The sequence below is a fragment of the Peromyscus californicus genome, unplaced genomic scaffold (assembly GCF_007827085.1).
Source record: "Peromyscus californicus insignis strain IS unplaced genomic scaffold, ASM782708v3 Scaffold_13__1_contigs__length_99412109, whole genome shotgun sequence".
Classification (NCBI taxonomy): domain Eukaryota; kingdom Metazoa; phylum Chordata; class Mammalia; order Rodentia; family Cricetidae; genus Peromyscus; species Peromyscus californicus.
In genome coordinates this window covers 27834808-27842571 of record NW_026294424.1, presented here as the reverse complement: position 1 = coordinate 27842571, position 7764 = coordinate 27834808, and the positions used below count along the sequence as shown (strand labels likewise).

The window sequence follows — 7764 nt, the reverse complement described above, 5'->3', positions numbered from 1 at the left end:
TGAGCTGGGGATGGGGGCTCTGTCTACTTCTCCTCTCTGGGACCCCGGGAGCTGGTTTAGCCTGTGCTGGCCCTGCACGTGCTGGCCCAGTCTCTGTGAGTTCATATGTGTCTAGAAGGTTTTGTTTCCTTGGTGTCTTCCATCCCCATTGGCTATTACAAGCTCTCCACCTCCTCCTCTGCAGAGTTCCCTGAACCCCAGGAGAGGAATGTGATGGAGACACCCTGTTTAGGACTGCTTAAAGGTGTCTCACTCTCGGCACATTGAATCTCTATTTGTTCTCCTCGATTGCAGGAGGAGGCTTCTCTGATGATGGCTGAGCAAGGCACTGATCTATGGGTATAGCAGAATTTTGTTAGAAGTCATTTATCCCTGTGTTCTTTTATCAGAATAGCAGTTTTTGGTTTTCTCCATCATTCTGTCATCAGAGGCTGTGGAAGAAGATCATTCAGGGACTTAATGTTCTCCTGAGGGTTTCCCCTGTGTTTGTTCCAGATCAGGGCATTAGGTGGTTTTCCCTGAGCTCTGGCTCTTACACACCTGAGTAAAATTGGCCTCATCTGAGCTGGACTCAATACAGATCTCTTAAAGGGGAAAGGAATCCCACTTTGTAAAGATATTGAGATGTTAAAGGATTTATCTTCAACGTTCCAGAGAATGAAATTGTAGGGAGTGAGTGAAGTCCTGAGTGAATGAATGTTTATCATTGGACATGAGCCAGCCATGTCAAGAACCAAGACCTCAGATCCATGGGTGGCAAAGCCTTCTGCAGATGGGTCTGGCTCAGAATTGGCAAAACCTTTGTCTGGTCTGAGTGTGAATGTTGGCTGTGTGTGCAAAAACCAGCAATGGCCACTTCCCCTTCCTAGATGATTACAGCCTGAGCCTGTGCACCCACAAAGACCTACCACCGAGACTGACTCCCACCCCGACCCCTGCCTGTGCTGTTCGTAATCAATGTGCAAAGGTTCCAGGTTGTACAGTAGTTGGTGCCACCCCATCAGAGGGCACATAGCCCACCTGACCCAGCTTTTCTGTACACATGTCTGTGTGTCTGTCCTTTCTTCATTCCCTCACCACCCCAGTCAGGCTTCCAGACTCAAACCAAAAGGGATTAGGTATGACATAATACCCTTCAGAAGTTAAACTCCATTTAAAAAAAGTGTAAAGTTTTTATGGAATATTACTTTATATTCACAATGCTAAAGAGTAGCTTGAACATGGTCCTGAATTAATCTTACAGTCCACATATTTCAATGTAACACCCCTTGGCTCTTCAGTAGATTTCTGGTTTTGGTCTGATTCCATCAGGCAAATGTTGATGCCTTTCTTTTTTTTTTTTTCAGGCAGTCTTTTTACACTTTCCCTGTTGAAGTGCCAGCAGGTAAGAATTTGCTGGTATAAAGTTTGTCGTCCCCCCCCCCCCCATCTACTGACAGCTTTCCTGCATCTTCTTCTTTCTTTCTTCCTTCCGTAAGCTCACGTTTCCCTCCTTTGAAGCCCCATACAAAACATGCTGTTGAGTTTAAGGATGAGGGTTATTTTGATTAAAGGGTTTAATACTCACAAACGGGAACGAAGACATTGATGAGGCAATTCACCCCATTGGAAGCTCAAGGATACAGTAGGTGAATGGGCTCCCTAGATACATCCCCATTCGGTCTTGATAGCCCTCTTGTGGTGGTCCTCCCCAGTCTGCTTCATTACCCATCTACCCTAGCTGCCCTGCATGTGGCCTTGCAGAATGGGGCTCTAGTGCAGGGGTGCCATTCCAGGCTCCTTGGCTCCTCTCCACGCTTTGGCTCCTTCTCCACAGCCCTACTCTCCCTGACCTCCCTCAGCCTTGCTGAGCGCCTGCGCAGAGCAGCGTCTTGCCGGTCTTGTCTGTGGGTGCCTATCTTTCTTAGCGTCTTCGATACTGGAACATTTCCTGTTTAGATACACTCTCCAGGGAGTGCACACCTAGGGGAGATGGAGGGAAGGTAATTACTTGACTCTCACTGAAGTGCAGACAAGCCGGAGGAGGAAAGGGAGCCAAGAAAACGCTCTGCTGCTAGACTGGGCTTCCTGGGGCCTCACCTCCCAGCTCCAGCGGGTTTTTTTAGCAGTCTTCTTTGCCTCCTTTTGCAGTTAGTTACGCTGTCTTCTGTGGAGCTTGCTTCTTCACAGTCGTTATTTGTAAGTGGCTAGGAGGATGAGAAAAAGAAACAAACCAACAAAACAGATTTCTAAATCTCTCAAATGTTTCCCCCACGCCTACCAAAGGATTAACTGAAATGTGAATGGCAATCTACTCCTTTAGCAAGTCTTGAACACGGGGACTGCCTTCCATTCTAACCTTCAAACAATTCTGTGCACACTCTATGCTTTTTAATTTTAAAAGCACCACTATTGTAACTAAATTGAGATCAAGACTTGCTCATCCTCAAAAGGATGAAGCATTCTGAGACACTAGCGCCAAGCGCTCTCGTCTGGTGGCCCGAGCAGTTGTGTGCTGAGCCAAGGTTAAGTGAAGTTGGGGGAAATGGAAATGTTGACATTTCTTTAAACAATAAAAATTACAAGTGATTGCCAAAGTGCCATGAGCTGACATTTACAGAGATTGTTCACCACTTATATATATATATATGAACTATCATAAGTAATTAGCTCATGGCAATTACCTCTCCCTTGTTATTTTGCTTTTAGAATATTTTTAAAGCTTAGGTTACTAAAATTTCAATAATCCTGGGCCACACTGTCATGGGTCTTTATCCAAATGATCGTGGTCTCTTGTAAACAGACCTGTGATCTGATTTCCATTGGGACAGGAGTTGTAAAAGGCCAGGGATTTTCAATGGATTTACACATATACTGTTTCAGTTAAGTTACCAAGGTCGACTTAACAGCCCTTTTCCTCGGAGTTTAGATACATCTGCCACCCAGTGTCCCTCTATCATGTAGGAGGTCATGGGCGATGACATGAAAAGAAGCTGGAGATAGGGTGGGGGCCACAGTCTGGCCTTGGGGAATTTCCAGCGTGATCCTCTTCTGCAGACGTGCGGTCAATTAGCTAGCTCCATGGCATCTGTGAGCTGACTCATCAAGACAGGTCAATATGGAGGCAAGGAGCTGCTGTATGTACGTTTCTTTTGCAAGGCTTTATCCATTGTGTGCCCCTCCCCTGTCCCAACACCACAGGAGAGAGACTGGCTTTTTTAGACCTTCTCAGCCCAGGTTGGAACCAGTTCAAACCAATTCATGACACTCCATTACAGTTACAATGAAGTTTCAGCATCCAGTTATGATGATTAGTGAGAAATGTCTGAGTGGTAAAGGTACTGACCAGCTTAGTGGTCACATATGCTTGGCAAACATTTTATTTCTAAATATTATTTCAGTCTTAGATATAATTTCTCTAACAGAGCAGAAAGCGGGAGATTCAAAATATGAACTAGAGCTATTGTTCCATCTTGAATATGTGTCAGACCTGTGGATGGACACAGGTTTATTCCAAATAGCTTGGCTATTGTAAAATTTGGAATCTGAAAGTCAGCAATAGTTCTCTGGAAATGCAAAGTGCTGTGCATCCAAATAGCTTGGCTATTGTAAAATTTGGAATCTGAAAGTCAACAATAGTTCTCTGGAAATGCAAAGTTCTGTGCATGCTTAATTGCCATATTTTGAGGAACATTCTAAATGGTATCCTTAGTATGTAGTCAAGACATGCTTTCCTAAGGACCACAGCAAGAAGTGCTGTGGGCAAATCTGCCTGTAAGTTTGCTCCACCGTTTTGCATCTATGTGAAGATTCTTGAAGTGGAGGGGAAGCAGGGGGAATTTCTCCAGCCTCTCCACCTCTTCTGTTTGCATCTCTGAGAACAAAACCTCCGTTCTTTCTAATCTTGGTTGGCAAGCGGAGCTTTGAACTCCTCGTGAGTGTGAAAAGCTGGGAGAATGGTGAAGAATTCCTCAACCCCATGGTCAAAGTTGACAGTGTGTTTTGAAACTCTGCATGAAATTCAATCCAATCCTTCTTTTCTCAGATTACAGGATCCTTGGGGTGAAATATTGCATTTTAAAGCAAAGGTACAAAGCTAATCTATCATAGCTTACCTCCAGGTGAGATTTATTCCACACTGCCTACAGAAAACACGGTGCCTGCTCCGCATGTGTAGACCATATTCCTCTTATTATCCAGTTGAGAAATCCCCGGCATATGCAACGCCTGAGAAATGAGCGGGCAGGCCCACAGAATGTGACACTTATGCTAATCTGCGCCCTGCTGTGGAAAAACACACACAAGGATTCCATTACCACATTCATTAGGCTGCAGCGCACTTTAGGCTGAATAGGGATTATGAACTAGAATAGGATGGAAACAGTTGATTGAGCCCACCTAGCCAAAATGCTCCGCCATTGGCCAAATATGTTGGCGTGGGATCATCGGCTCAGACTGTAAAGAGGACGTTCGTTAGTCGTTGAAAGTTTGTCCTTCCCTGTGGCTGTCATATTCATCAGCCCGTGACACATGTCATTGGTTTAGACAGTGAACGCTGGAAACAGCAGTGTAGCTAAGGACTGGGTCTGGAGTCGTTGTTTGAAACATGACCCCACTCACCCCTTACACCTGTTGGACAGTGCCTGGCATTCCCTATCCACACTTCTTTTCTGATTACAGTCAGAAAATGAATTGTGTGGTGATAACACTGTATAGCTAGCAAAGAAATTAGAATCAGATGCAAAAAGCCATTTCAGCCCTCAGCTTCCTCAGTCTTTCCTTGCCTTGGTCCTGGGGTCACTCTCCTCTTGCCTTGGTCCTGGGGTGACTGGACACAGTTGTCACCCATCAGCTCCATCTTCCTACAGTGGCAGAAATGTTTGTCACTCTGAGCTAAAAATATTTTAAGAATTGTCAGAAATAATAAAGAAAGAGATACAAGTGACTGCTTGGGAGATGTTATGGAGTCTGGCTGTGGAAGCAGAGGGAAGAGATTTAAATCCACCCATGTATAGCATTAAGAAGATAATAATGAAAACCGTCTGTGGAAACATGTTTTCAGCCTTAGGTTCTGGGAAACTTTCTGTCTGGGTGTTTCTTTTCCAGTTTAGGAGTCTAACACAGTCTTCTTAAGAGAGTCTGTACCCAGAGTCTTGATTTATGTCACTGATGAGTTCCTGAAAAGCTGCAGAGAAATCAAATTTTGGTTCTGCGAACTAAATTGCATACATGCTCCCAGGCTCTTCTTTTGGCCAAGGTAACTCTGTAAGGAATCTTCCTGGGTATGTGGAAAGTGATGGGTATAAATTTGTGCCTGAAATGCAAATCACCCCTTAGTTTATCACTGTTCTCATATCTTCTAAGTTTACCTTACAAGGCTTCCCAGAAGTGGAGTCAATGAAATAATGAAACAGGAAGTGGAGGAGCCCCTGGAGTGCACGCTGAGCTGAAATGACTGTGGCTTTTTACTTTTCCCCTCTTGAGAAAGTGGGACTGTCAAAAACCAGTGAGCCTCATTTTTCTATGCACACTTAAGTGATGGTATGGAAAGGCAATACTAAAGCTGTTGAGTTTTCTTTTCTCCCTTCCTTCCCTCTTTCCCCATCCACCCCATACCCCCTTTCTCTTTTCTTTCTTTCTTTCTTTCTTTCTTTCTTTCTTTCTGTCTGTCTGTCTGTCTGTCTGTCTTTCTTTCTTCTTTGTTTTGTTTTGTTTTGAGACAGTTTCTCTGTGTAGCCCTGGCCATCCTGAAACTGTGTAGGCAAGCTGTCCTTGAACTCAGAGATCCACCTGCCTCTGCCTCTGCCTCCTAAATGCTGAGATGAAAGGCCTCCACCACCACCTGGCTTCTCCCTTCCTTTCTCCTCTTGTCCACCCATCTCCAGCCATGCTTTCCATTTTTGATAGAATCTCATGGATTCCAGGCTGGCCTCCAACTTGCTATGTAGCTGAGAATGACTTTGAACTTCTGATCTTATTTCTTATCTCAGCCTTCCAAGCACTGGGATTATAGGTGTGGACACCTTGTCTCATTTACCTTTTGAGTTTTCTATGCATAAATCTCAAGGGTGGCTTGGAATACCCATAAACAGAGGGGGAGGACACAGAGCCAGCATGCCACCATCCTGTGCTGCTCTGGAAAAGGTAGAGTCGACATGCAGCAGAATGGCCACTGAGAAACTGATTGCCTTTGGCTGCCACTGCTCCTGCTGTACCCAGCTCTGAAGTCTGTCCTGCCCTTGGCCCTGAAAGTGACTCTAAAACAGAACCAGACATGTGGCCAGTGGATTAAAAGAGCTGCTGGGGAGCCTTTGGGGTGTTCCCCTCAACATGCTGTGCCCACCCCGCCTTGCTTTTCTGGAGCATCCACTTAATTGAGTCTATTGCCCTGTGTCCTCCAGGTCACTGGGACACCGGGAAGCATCAAACAGGTTGAAGGAGGCTCTGTGTTCTTCCAGGGGAACATAGCCCTTTGCACCCAGATTGTAATACAATCCTTCCTCTCTAGGGCTGCGAATGCTACAGCGAAAAACTGTTTGAAAACCTCTTTTATCATTCATCGTCTCCAGACTGAAATTGTTTTTGACAACCTCTGCAGAAAACAAGCAGTGTTCTGGCTACTGGCGAGTCGGGAAAAGGGAGGAAACACATGTTCACTGTCAGCCGGAGCCCCGGAGAAGGCCCCGACAACCTTTTAACCCCCTTTCCCAGAGAAAGGACCCAAATGTTTTTTTGGAACAAAGTCACCATGTTGTCTTTAAGCATCTTTCTCATTTAATGTGTTTTGTTTTCCCCAGGACAGCAGCCTTAAAATAACAATCCTCAGCCCTCTGTTTGTATTGTGGGTAGTAGCAGATCTGTGTCGCGTCCTACCAGGGAGGACAAGAAGAAGGCGACTGCTCGTGGCCGTCGTTTATGAACTAAACTGTCTTTTCATTTCTTTTTTTGACCGTCTGACCACAGTTTAAATACCAACACACAGAGGAGTTCACTCACCTCATAGAGCGATTTCTCAAAACCAGCCAAGAAGCTGCAGGAGTGAAATTTTCTGAACAGTAGGAAGGCTGCCTAGCCGACATCCTTAGCATGCTGGGCACTGAGGCAGCTGTGGAAATGGTTGTGAACTTCAAGGTCTGGAGCCAGAAATGCCTGGGTATCGCTTAAGGCACAGGTTACCAAGCAGAACTATTTCTGTACTTCCTAGTTCTATATAGAACTATTTCTATAGCAACCGGGCTGGGAGATGGGGGAGGGGTGTCTGTACTAACAGAAACTGTTAGTGTGTGTTGCTTTAACAAAAAAAAAAAGATTGTTTTAAAACACCAATACTGTAATCACAATGCTGAAAACCCAGCTCTCCGCTCCTTAGTCTGCAGCCTTGGTGCTCTTTCTCCGTCCTGCAGGCTCCGGTGGTTTGGATGACTAGGAGAAAATGAACCCCTGTGTCTCTCCCATTTTCAAGACGGCATTTATGCTTTCATACCCAAAGGGCAGGCTAATGTAAAGGGGGGATGCTGACTCAGAGAGGAAGTCCTGTGGGGACTTCCCCTGGCACTGGAGAGGTACGAAGGGAAGACCAGAGAGAGACTGCTCGCCTATGTGAGCTGAGGTTTGAGTCCTTGTCTCCTTCTTATTCTACCATTGACTGCTGCCTTTCTCTCATTCCCCCCTTTTGTTTGATGTCTCTCTCTAATTACTTTTCAAATTGATTCTAAATTAATTAGGTTTTATTGAAGCAAAACTTGCCTAACATGAACTATTTTGTGTGGTGCTAGGAATCAAACC

At 45.2% G+C, this 7764-nt stretch overlaps 1 long non-coding RNA gene across 1 annotated transcript; it reads right to left on the bottom strand.

Annotated features, from left to right (window-relative positions):
- Positions 1-1092: 1092 nt before the first annotated feature.
- On the bottom strand, positions 1093-7093 carry LOC128108856 (uncharacterized). Its single transcript, XR_008217608.1, has 3 exons — positions 6976-7093; positions 4095-4263; positions 1093-2186 (listed from the first exon to the last, which is right to left on the bottom strand). It is a non-coding gene; the product is annotated as an uncharacterized LOC128108856 (long non-coding RNA).
- Positions 7094-7764: the final 671 nt, after the last annotated feature.